Below are 12,709 nucleotides of genomic sequence, written 5' to 3' on the forward strand. Positions count from 1 at the left end.
CTATAACAGGGGTAGGCAACCTATGGCATGCGTGCCGAAGGCAGCACACGAGCTGATTTTCAGTGGCACTCACACTGCCCGGGTCCTGGCCACCGGTCCGGGGGGCTCTGCATTTTAATTTAATTTTAAATGAACCATCTTAAAGATTTTTAAAACCTTATTTACTTTACATACAACAATAGTTTTTTATATATTATAGACTTATAGAAAAAGACCTTCTAAAAACGTTAATATGTTCTATAATATGTCTCAGAACAACAGTATGGTCTATGTGTGATCTCAGTTATCTAATTCCTGCTTCTCTCTCTACGCTGAAGGTGTCTGTTTATTGATATGTTGCAGGATGATGTTTCACATGATTTTCCCAGGCCCTGAAAGTAATGGGATTAGTCTCGAATTATTGCAGTTGGTAAGGTCACCCTTCATTGGAAAAAGAATATTTACATCACTGATATTTAAAATTTTAATATGAAATTTATATCTTTTTGTAAATTAAAAACAAAACAAAAAAAAAACCCACCACTAGCCATATTTACATATGTTCTTGGTTAAGTAAACCTCCTAGTGCAGTAGTCCCCAGCCTGTGGGGCACACTAGGGGGTGGCAGAGGAACATCTGAGGGAGTGCAGCAGGGCCTGGCCCAGCCCCCACAGGGGGGCCAGGAAGAGAGCACCACCCAGCCCCCTCTGACCCTAGATGCACTCTGGCCCTGTCCCCAGCCCTGCTCTTGGCCACCGGCCACTGCCCATGGCCCTGCCAGAACTCCACTTCTGGCTGGGGAAGGGGAGGGGAACACTTTCCATTACTAGGGGGGAGCATGAGAAGAAAATTTTGGGTACCACTGTCCTGGTGGTATAGATATTGAGTCTTACTTTTATTTATTTATTTATTTATTTTGGTATTGTGCATTGTCATTTTTTTGTAATTATAAATACAAGGATTAGCTGGCTATAGGTGCAGACTAGTGCTGATTTAAAGGGATATGATCTGATTTACCCAACTTCTGGTATCCCAAAAGGTAATCCTAATTCAGATGGACAATCTGATCACTGTGTTCTGTGTAAACAAGCAGGGAGGCACCAGGCTGTGCTGTATGTGGCAGGAAACCCTACTGCTGTGCAAGTAGTCTTTGGCTCACAAAAAAATCCTCGTCAGCATGTACCAGGCAGGGATGGAGAATATGACTGCAGATAGAATGAGTTGCTCCATCATGGATTCTCACAAGTGGTCTTTAAATCAGGAAATGAGAGTAAGATTTCTACCACTCCCCGGAACAACAAACTCCTGGTCTTCTGCTCATGATGCTAAGAATATGTCTTCACTGAAAAACAAGGTGTGTTCTTAACTCTGAGCCGACCCATGTTAAAATAGCAGTGAAGACATAGCATCTCTGCTTTTAATTCAGGTTAACAGCTTGAGTTAAAGCCTAGAGGGGAGCCTAGGGTTGAACTAGAGCTGTTACCCCAAGTAAAAAGATAAATTGCTGTGTCTCCAGTGGTGAGCTGGAGCTGGTTTGCACCGGTTCACGCACACTGGTTGTTAAATTTAGAAGCCGGTTTAGAACCGGTTGTTAAAGGGGTGGGCAAACTCCAGCCTGCGGGACCGTCCTGTCCGGCCCACCTGAGCTCCCGGCTGGGGAGGCTCCCCTGGCCCCTCCCCCGTCTTCCCCCCTCTTGCAGAGCCTCAGTGTACTGCGCTGCCAGTGCTCTGGACCGCTCCTGGGCAGCTTTGCAGCTCCTGCCGCTTTGAGCGGCATGGTAAGGGGGTGGGGCTGTGAGCTCCAGCAGGCCACGCGGCATCCATACACACTGCCCTGATCAGCATGGTAAGGGGACCAGGCTGGGGCTTGGAGGGGGGGTTGGATAAGGGGCAGGGAGCAGTTGGAGGGGGTGGAGGTTCTGGGGAGGCAGTTAGGGGACAGGGAACAGGGGGGTAGGTGTGGGAGTCCCGGGGGTCTGTTGGGGTGGTGGTGGATGGGGTTGTGGCAGTCGGGGGACAGGGAGCAGGGCGAGTTGGGTAGGGGGTGAGGTCCTGGAGGGTGGTTAGTGTGGGGGGGTCTCAGGAGGGGGCAGTCAGGGGACAAGGAGCGGGGGGGTTGATGGGTTGTGGGTTCTGAGGGGGGCAGTCAGGGGTAGGATGTGGGTGGGGGGGGATAGGCACGTGGGGCTTGTACTCACCGGGCGGTTCCCTACTGGGTCTTTGGCAGCTGGCCCTTCATTCACTGAAGCACCCACCGCTAACGTGCTGCCGAAGAACCGGTAGGGAACCAGTTCCTAAATTTTTGGCAGCTCATCACTGGTCTCCACTGCTACTGTAATCCAAGTTAAGAACTCACTTCTTGTTTTTTCAGTGAAGACATAGCCAGAAGGGACCAAGCTTCCACAGTCCTGACTGAGCTCAGCAGAATATTCCATGTTCCTCGTAATCATGAGTATCATCAGACCAAGGTTCAGACCACAAATGTTTACTTAGGCCAGGGATGTTTGCTCCATCTGTCTAAGAACACTGTTTCTGTGCAAGGGTCTCAAATCCTTCTGGTTTCTTGGATGGAAACTGGCAGAAAAGGGCTGGTGTTTTACAGGCTATTGTCTGCAGACTGAGTTTATTCACAATAGATCCTTACACATGGTCTGTAAAACAGGGTCTTACTACATGCCACAAGGCACGTACACAAACTTGTCTCCTTTGTTTGGCTCTCTTTTTCAGGAAAATTACATCCTTTGTTCATGGGGATCCACTTCAGTTCATCTTGACCTAGGCAGAATGTGGACCAGACTTTCTGTATCCTATTATCATTCACTTTGTATAGGGTTTACATTTAAAAACCCCATTGGTATATACCCTGTACCGTAGGCCTTAAAGGTGATTTGGATAAAGTACTTGAAATTGCTTGCTTTATGAATTACATTAATAAAAAACAGTTATCAGTACCAGGAAATAATTTTAGTTTGTTCAGTGAATATAAGAATGGCCATATTGGGTCAGACCAATGGTCCATCTAGCCCAGTATCCTGTCTTCAGACAGTGGCAATGCCCAAATGCTTCAGAGGAAATTCAACAGAACAGGGCAATTATTGTGTGATCCATCCCTTGTCGTCAGTCCCAATATCCGGCAGTCAGAAGCTTAGGGACACCCAGAGCATGGGATTGCATCCCTGACCATGTTGGCTAATAGCCATTGATGGACCCCTCCTCCATGAACTTATCTAATTTTTTTGTGATCCAATTATACTTTTAGTCTTCACAACATCTCCAGACAATGAGGTCCACAGGTTGACTGTACACTGTGTGAAGTAGTACTTCCTTTTTGTTTGTTTTAAACCTTCTGCCTGTTAATTTCCCCTGGCTCTTGTGTGATGTGAATAATACTTCTTTATTCACTCCTCCACACCATTCACGATTTTAAAGACTTCTTGTCATCTCTTTTCGCAGCTGAACAGTCCCAGTCTTTTTATGGACGCTGTTCCATACTCCTGATCATTTTTGTTGCCCTTCTCTGTACTTTTTCCATTTCTAATGTATCTTTTTGGGGATGGGGCAACCAGAACTGCACACACTATTCAAGATGTGGATGGACCATGGATTTATATAGTAGTGTTATATAGTGGAATGATATATTTTGTACCCGGTATTACAGTGTCCCATTGATTATCAGTATGAAGGCTTGTCCATGTTATGAAAAGAGGCTGAGGTTAGTTCCGGATCAACCGACACATGCTCATATCCCCATTTGCTGCAAACTATTGTTTATGTAGACATGTCCTAAATTCTATTTACACGGTTTATTAGTTACACCTAGGTAGCAGTCACAGTGGTACTGAGGTTGTGGACATACAAATAAGATCCTAATTTGTGATGAATATTTGACTTTTAGATTCCATGTTGAATTTTCAGAGCTGGCAGTTAGAGTAAATATGTTTACTTATTTTTGATTTGTCGTCAGTGACAGACAATAAACATGGTACGCCAAGATACCATTTTCACTGAGGATACAGTTGTATTGCAAAAAACAAACCCACAGTCGCAAGTCGCAGAGCCTGGGTCAACTGACTCAGGGGTCAGCAAGAGGGTGGATCTCGGAGCGTGGGTTCCAGCTCGAATGGGAATGGCTAACACTGCCATTTTCCACCCCGTACCACAAACCTGAGGCAGATGACCTGGGCTGTGAGACTCACTGCCATGTTGTTGTTGGGTTTTTTTTTGGCAGTATAGACATACCCTAAGTCACTTTTCAGAGAAGAACTCAATTTTAAGAAAAAAATCTTCTCTGTGGAATTCTATTATGTCTGGGTGCACAGATCCTTTGGGGCTTCAAAGAGGTATCTTCTCAATCAGTATACCCCATTCCCAAGTTTCCCTACTAAGTAGTAGGATTCCCACCAATCCAGGCAGGAATGCACAGACAGCTCACTAGAAGTGACTGGTGGGAACAACTAGAAAATGAACAACTACTCCCAAAGAAACTATGGGATTAAAAAGGTCGACTTTCCAAACCTCTGATCCTGATCAGGTCCTGTGGAGTTTCTGAAATGAAGTTCCTCCCTCAGTTCTGTGAAGCTGTGGCAAGTAAGTGTGTTTGGGTGTCATACAGATCCTTACTTAATCATGGCAGGTGATCTTTAATACCTAATAATAAGCTGATTGTCATGGATACAGGGAGATAGAAAGCCTTTGCAGCAGAAGGTTACAGGACATGTGGGGGCTTTCTTCTTTGTGCAGCTCTGTTACAATGGGTACTTCAAGAAATATTCTTCCATCAGAGTCCAGTCCTTAGGACCACTAACAATCTCAGGGCAGAGTAGTCCTGTATTCTGTACTGAGATAAGCTAGAAGGCCACATGGCCATCAATTCATAAATTCTATATATTGGTCATCCTGTCTTAGCCAATGCCATTCCCCTTCTTTTTGCAGAACTCTTCTCCATGCCTTAATCTCTAGGAGAAGGTGTAAGAAATATTTTTATATATAATTTACCTGAATGTTTTGGATGTCCACTTTTAAAGGATGATCCTGCATACAACTCTGAAACACACATCCCGTTGCAGTGAGTCTGTGGATCTTAGCATGAAGAATAGGAACATTTATCTGTGCTTACCTAAATATGTCCATTCTTCAAGTAATAAGATCCACAGATCCAGAACATCCTGGAGAAACAAATAGATCATCCAGAACAGAGATGGATATTGACATGCAATTATTTGGGTTTGCTGTTATGTGGAATTTATCATGTGTGTGCTGTAATAGGAGAAACTATGCTTTTTCCTCAAAAGTATATTTAACACAATCTGTAAATTAGGAAAATAGATTTGAATTATCCTGGCTGTGGATGTTATCTCAACGTAGGATGGGCTGAGGAACTGGTATTGTGGTTTTTTTGCCTATGTTAGGAAAACAAAACTGTACCTGGAAAGAGACATGGCAGGAGTCCTTTGTGGTCTGGGGACAAGCCAGCACTTTTATATACTGCTGTTGAAAATATTATTTATCTTAAAGAGGTTTCCTTATCAGGTCGGAATTCAAGAACCTAGATTGTATTGCAAAGCAAGAAAAAAAGCATTATTGTATTTGAAATAAAACACAACATCTATTAATCATTCAATTCCCTCCTTCTTCAGGATTTGACATGATGATAACATCTGTATCTCAGGTTAAACCTCCAATACTTACAGTAGGTAAACTAATATACAGCTCAGTATAATGTTACACAATTAATTGGCCCAGATTAAGTCTGGGACCAGGTCTATACTAGAAACTTCTGCTCATATAGTAATATCATTTAGGAGTGTGATTTTTTTTTTCATGTGTCTACCTGCAAAATCTCTAGTGTAGACACAGTTATACCAGAAAGAAAGTGCTTTTGCTGGCATAGCTTATTCTGTTCAGAGAACAGATACGGTAACTCCTCACTTTACATCGTCCGGTTAATGTTGTTTCATTGCTGATCAATTAGAGAATATGCTCGTTTAAAGTTGTGCAATGCTCCCTTGTAAGGTTGTTTGGCCGCTGCCTGCTTTGTCCACTGCTTGCAAAATGAGCAGCCTGTTGGAGCTAGCTGGTGGGAGCTTGGAACCAGGGTGGACCAGCAGCCCCCCATCAGCTCCCCACTCCCCTAAGTTCCCTGTGAGGCAGTCGCCCAGCAGGCTATCAATTGCTGGGCAGTTCAGCTGTCCCTCCCCTCACTGCCCTGTGCTGCTCCTGCCCTTTGCCTTGGAGCTGCTCCTGGGAGCCTCCTGCTTGCTGTGCGGCGGGGCCATTGTGGCAATTGGGAAATAGGCCCATATCATCTTACTGAATTAATATAAATCAGTTGTAAACATTTAAAAGTTTTGTCTACGCACGGGCTTTGTATACATGTGAAAGTTGCACTGGTTTAACTTGTTTAAAAAAAACTATTTTAATAAAAAGGTGAAAAATCCTTTGTAGACACCCTTATTTTGGGTTAAGCGAGCGTATTTCAATTTAACTTTAAACTGGTAAAAATCACATTATGACAAACTGAAATAAATTACCCTTAAACTGAAGTAAAGGTATCTAAACACGAATTTGCACTGGGTTCAATAAATCCGTTTAAAAGCTTTCCTTTAGTTAAAGTGATACAAGTTTGTGTGTAGACAGGGCCTTAATGTGTCCTCATAGGGGTCTGCACTGGTTTGAATATACCAAATTAAAAACCAGTTTAGTTAAACCAGTTCAAGTTTTGTTTGTGAATCAGTCAAGTGCACATCTTTTTTAAAGTAGGTGTAATTAATTTTCTAAATATATATTTATTTTAATTTCATGCAAAAGTGAGACTCTTGTTACTTCATCAGTTAAACAAGCCTGCTTCAAGCCGTGATAAGCACTTCTCGTCATCGGCTGAGTATGTAAAGAAGTTTATAACTTTAATTGTATATACTGGTTAATCTTTTCAATAAAATTTGTACTACACTGCAGTGCTACACATTCAAGTAAAAACATTAAATCAGGCATTCATAGACACTGAAATAGTTGGAAAGCCAAAACTTGACCTTTTTGAACATTATTATACTCTTTAAGAAATGTGTCTTAAATTTTTCAGTAAAAAAAAAAATTATGAAAAAAAATCTTTCCAGTTTTTTTTTACTCTGTTTTTGTAGGCTTTATGCAAGGATATTGTGTTGTTTTGCAAAGGAACAGAAAAATAGTTAATTCTATAACCAGAACTCTGTTTCATGAAATACACAGGTAACTGCCAGCTTGGGAACATAGCAGTAGATTAATAGCCAGATGAAAATTTTTGCCCAAAAGGTGCATTGGGGCCTCAGTCTCAAACTCTCAGGGTATGTCTACACTATGGGATTATTCTGATTTTACAGAAACCATTTTATAAAACAGATTGTATAAAGTCGAATGCACTCGGCCACACTAAGCACATTAATTCGGCAGTGTGCGTCCATGTACCAAGGCTAGCGTCGATTTCCGGAGCGTTGCACTGTGGGTAGCTATCCCATAGTTCCCGCAGTCTCCCCCGCCCATTGGAATTCTGGGTTGAGATCCAAATGCATGATGGGGCCAAAACGGTGTCATGGGTGGTTCTGGGTAAATGTCATCACTCAATCCTTCCTCCGTGAAAGCAATGGCAGACAATCATTTCGCACCTTTTTTCCCTGGATTGCCCTAGCAGACGCCATAGCACGGCAACCATGGAGCCTGTTTAGCCTTTTGTCACTGTCACCGTATGCGTACTGGATGCTGCTGACAGACATGGTACTGCAGTGCTACACAGCAGCATTCATTTGCCTTTGCAAGGTAGCAGAGACGGTTACCAGTCCTATATCACCATCTGCAATTGGAAATTGGCGATGACGCTTATCAATCCTTTTGTACCGTCTTCTACTGTCATGGGTGCTCCTGGCTGGCCTCGCTGAGGTCGGCCAGGGCGCATGGACAAAAATGGAAATGACTCCCCAGGTCATTCCCTTCTTTATGTTTTGTCTGAAAATAGTCCTGCCTAGAATATGGGGCAAGTCTACTGGAGAGCCAAAGAGCACAGCCGCTCTGGGTCAGAGCCCCAGATATCCCACAGAAATGATGAGCTGCATGGCATTCTAGGGGTGCCCCTGCAACAACCCCACCCGTTGCTTCCCTCCTCCCACACCCCTCCTGGGCTACCGTGGCAGTGTCCCCCCATTTGTGTGATGAAGTAATAAAGAATGCTGGAATAAGAAACACTGACTTTAGTGAGATAAAATGAGGAGGAGGCAACCTCCCACTGCTATTATAGTCCAGGCAGTACAGAATCTTCATTAGACATGAAAGGGGGAGGGGGGGTGAGGAGCTCAGCCTCCCGCTGCTATGATAGTCCAGGCAGTAGAGAATCTTCATTAGACATGAAATGGGGGGGGGGGGGTTTGAGGAGCTCAGCCCCCAGTTGCTGTGATGAGGATGGTTTTCAATCCTTTTGCACCGTCTGCCGGGAATGACCAGGAGTCATTCCCATTTTTGCCCAGGTGCCCCGGGCTGACCTCACCAAGGCCAGCCAGGAGCACTCACGGGATAAGGACGGTTTCCAAGCCTTTTGTACTGTCTACCATCAGGAAAGGAAGGGGAGGGGATGCTGCTGTTCAGTGCCACAGCACTGCGTCTACCAGCAGCATGCAACAGACATAAGATGACATTGAAAAAAGGTGAGAAACTCTTTGTTTCCCTTTTCTTTTATGGGGGGGAGGGGGTAAATTGACGACATATACCCTGAACCACCTGGGACAGTGCTTTTGACCCTTCAGGCATTGGGAGCTCAGCCAAGGATGCAAATGCTTTTCGGAGACTGCGGGGACTGTGGGATAGCTGGAGTCCTCAGTCCCCCCTCCCTCCATGAGCGTCCATTTGATTCTTTGGCTTTCCATTACACTTGTCACGCAGCATTGTGTTGAGTCCCTGCTGTGGCCTCTGGAGATTTTTTCAAATGCTTTGGCATTTCAACTTCTTGAACAGAGCTCTGATAGAACAGATTTGTCTCCCAATAAAGCGATCAGATCCAGTATCTCCCGTACAGTCCATGTTGCCCATGCTGGGCAAACAGGAAATGAAATTCAAAAGTTTGCGGGGCTTTTCCTGTCTACCTGGCCAGTGCATCCAACTCCAGATTGCTGTCCAGAGCAGTCACAATGGTGCACTGTGGGATAGCTCTCAGAGGCCAGTACCATCAAATTGCAGCCACCCTAACCCTGATCTGAAATGGCAATACCGATTTGAGCGCTACTGCCTTCGTCGGGGAGGAGTACAGATACTGATATTAAGAGCCCTTTATATCAAAATAAAGGGCTTCGTTGTGTGGACGGATGCAGGGTTAATTCGGTTTAACGCTGCTCAATTCGGTATAAATGCGTAGTGTAGACCAGGCTTCATCCTCAATGCGTTAATCTACTGCTCTCTTGCTAGGCTGGCATCTGACTTTGCAAAAGATTTAGTGGAAAAGAGATGTGCTTTTCACAGGGAGTCCATGCAGGTTCAGGGGTCTGCCTGCATGGATGCAGTTACATACGCAGGGTTTAATTCAGTACTTTGTTCCTCAGTTAGCAGAGGCTGACAACAAAGCAGAATCAACAATTTTCTCTCCCTAGAAGGAGATAATGTCTTGGCTTGCTCTCTTGTGCTCTTTCTCCTTTACCCCTCCTAAAAGGGTATTATTGAGCTCTGGGAATAATCACACCAATTTGTTGAGGGTGTGGAGGAGGGAAGTACAGCCCTAGTCTTGCAATCTGATTTCCTATGTGAACCCTGTTGTCTTTGGTGGGCCTCTACATAGATGTAAAGGTGTGCCTACATGAATAAGCTTTCACAGTAAAAAGTCTCCCAAATGGGAAGACGAGTGTAGGAAAAGAGAGGTGATTTTCCCTCAAGATCCAAAAAGTCACAAACAATGATTTCAAGCCTTCTAATCACTGACATCAATGGGAGTTTTGCAGTCGACTTAAATGAGAAGATTGGACCCAGTGGAAAATATTCAAACAAACAAAAACTACCCTATTGGGAACATATCTGTGTTCAGTTTAGCCCAATATCCTGTCTCCAACAGTGGCCAGCACCAAATGCTGCAAAGGAAGGTGTAAGAAACTATGCAGAAGCCAGATGTGAGATGCTCTGCCCCATGAAGGCAAGAAGGGAGATGGAACAGATGACTGGGATGAGGATCTGAGGTGTGGTAATGGGAGGGAAAGGGACTGGGATAAGGAGCTATTGAGAATGGGCAGAAGGTTCTCACCACCAAAGTACACGCCCTTCAGAACCATTGAAATAAGGCAAGGGGGTCTGTGGAATAAATAGTATGTGATCATGTAATTAAAGACTATCTAAATGCATGGGCAACCTTAATTCTGGCATTTCCTAACCTTAACATTCTTTCAGTGTAGTTTTTGTATGTAATTCTATATAAATTCCCAATACTCCTTTGAATCTTGCTGAGTTATCAGCTTCAACAACATCCAGTGGCAGTGAGTTTCACAGATGAGTTATGCATTGTGTGAAAATATTTATTTTTAGCGGTTTTGAGTCCAGTCCCCTGCACTCAAGAGGACTAAGTATTATCTAGACCATCTCTGACAGGTGTTAACCTTAAAAATCTCCAATGATGAAGATTCCTCAACCTCCCTAGGCAATTTATTCCAGTGCTTAACTACCCTGGCAGGAAGGTTTTCCTAATCTCCAACCTAAACTGCCCTTGCTGCAATTTAAGTCCCTTGCTTCTTGTCCTAGCCAGAGAGGTTAAAGAGAACAATGTTACCAGGAGAAGGGAGAAAAAATCTTGCATGTACTTGAAAGCTATTATGATGTCCCCCTCAGTCTTCTCTTCTCCAGACTAAACAAGCCCAATTTTTTTCAATCTTCCCTCATAGGTCATGTTTTCTAGACCTTTAATCATTTTTGTAGCTCTTCTCTGGACTTTCTCCAATTTGTCCACATCTTTCCTGAAATGTGAATTCCAGAATTGGACATAATTCCCCAGTTGAGGCCTAATTAGCACAGAGTTCTTGTATCTTGCTCACTACACTCCTGCTAATACATCCCAGAATGATGTTTGCTTTTTTTTTTCGCAGCAGTGTTACACTCTTGACTCACATGTAGCTTGTGATCCACTATGACCCCCAGATCCCTTTTCGCAGTACTCTTCCCTAATCAGTCATTTCCCATTTTGCATGTGTGCAATTGATTGTTCCTTCTTGCATTTGTCTTTATTGAATTTCATCCTATTTACTTCAGATCATTTCTCCAGTTTTTCCACATCATTTTTAAGTTAATCTTATCCTCCACAGCACTTGCAGTCTCTCCCTGCTTGGTATCATCTGCAAACTTTAAGTGTACTCTCTATGAAAATCTAAATCAATGAAAATATTGAACAGATCCAGACCCAGGACTGATCCCTGAGGGACCTCACTTGATATGCCCTTCCAGTTTGACTGTGAACTAATGATTACTTTCTGAAAATGGTTTTCCAACCGGTTAGCACCTACCTTACAGTAGCTCCATCTAAGTTGTATTTCCCTAGTTTGCATATGAGGTGGTCATGCAAGACACTATCAAAAGCCTGACTCCACAGCTGCGCCACCCCCCCCCCCCAATCAACATCGTTTGTTACCCTGTCAAAGAAAGCTATTAGGTTGGTTTGACATGATTTGTTATTGACAACTCCATGCTGACTGTTACTTACCTTATTATTTTCTAGGTTCTGCAAATTGATTGTTTAATTATTATTATTGTTTAGTAGCTGTTTCTCCTGTATCCATTATTTCAGTGACATTTTCAAATAATTTTAAATAGGTTAGCGAGGCCTGAGTTTTCTTTACAGAAAGTGTTAATTTTATTATTCCATTTTTAATTAACTTTTGACAAATTTACCAAGTGCAGATGTAAGGCTTACAACTAGAGCCTTTTTAAAATCCAGGTATAACATTTGCTTCAGCGTCTGGCATAGTAACTGTTTTTAATAAGAAAGTGCATACTTTGGGTAGGAGCTCAGCCTTCGTTCATAAGGTCCTTCAGAACGTTTTGGTCTTACTGTTTTTTAAATTTAATGTAATTGCTTTTGCACCTCTTTCTCTGTAGTGAACATTGATGCAAAAAATAATTTAGTTTCTCAGCAAAGTCCTTATCTTCCTTAATTGATCCCTTTCAGTTTATACTCCTTTTTATTGGCTTCACTAGAGTTATCCTTTGGACTCTGTAAAGCTCTCTCTTTGAGTCAATTAACCTCTTGAAGCTTATCATCTAGTCATAGTGGTTTTTTTCTTGCCTCTTTTTTGTTCAGAGGCAATGGATGCCTTCTGAGACTTTTGTTTCCTTAAGCAGCATCCTTGCCAAATCTAAGGATTTTATTTCCTTTACTTTTGTCCATAGGGCCTTTTTAACTAGCTTCATTTTATTAAAATCTTCCTTAACTACAGCTTATTGTTATTGTGTTAGTTTTTGGTACCTTTACATTCTCTAAGATGTTGAATTTTACTTACATTATGGTTACCATTACTTAGTGGCTCAGCCACTGTTACTTCTTGAATCAACTCCTGTATGTTACTTAGGACTACATCAAGTTTAATTGCTGTTTCTCGGTGCTCTCAAACTAGCTGTTCCAGGAAGCAGTCATTTAACACATCAAGAAATTGCTTCTCTATATTTTGTCCTTTGTAATATTTGACCAATTTAAAAGCAGCTAGTTGAAGTCCCCCATTATTACTATATTGTTTGACTTTGCTTCCTT

The 12,709-nt window shown here is 42.9% G+C and overlaps 1 long non-coding RNA gene across 1 annotated transcript; it reads left to right on the plus strand.

Moving 5' to 3' along the window:
- Positions 1–346: 346 nt before the first annotated feature.
- On the plus strand, positions 347–12,223 carry LOC127048398 (uncharacterized). Its single transcript, XR_007773644.1, has 3 exons — positions 347–409; positions 2,707–2,781; positions 12,131–12,223. It is a non-coding gene; the product is annotated as an uncharacterized LOC127048398 (long non-coding RNA).
- The last annotated feature ends 486 nt before the right edge of the window (positions 12,224–12,709 follow it).

Source organism: Gopherus flavomarginatus, chromosome 3 (assembly GCF_025201925.1).
Source record: "Gopherus flavomarginatus isolate rGopFla2 chromosome 3, rGopFla2.mat.asm, whole genome shotgun sequence".
In the NCBI taxonomy this organism is placed as follows: Eukaryota; Metazoa; Chordata; order Testudines; family Testudinidae; genus Gopherus; species Gopherus flavomarginatus.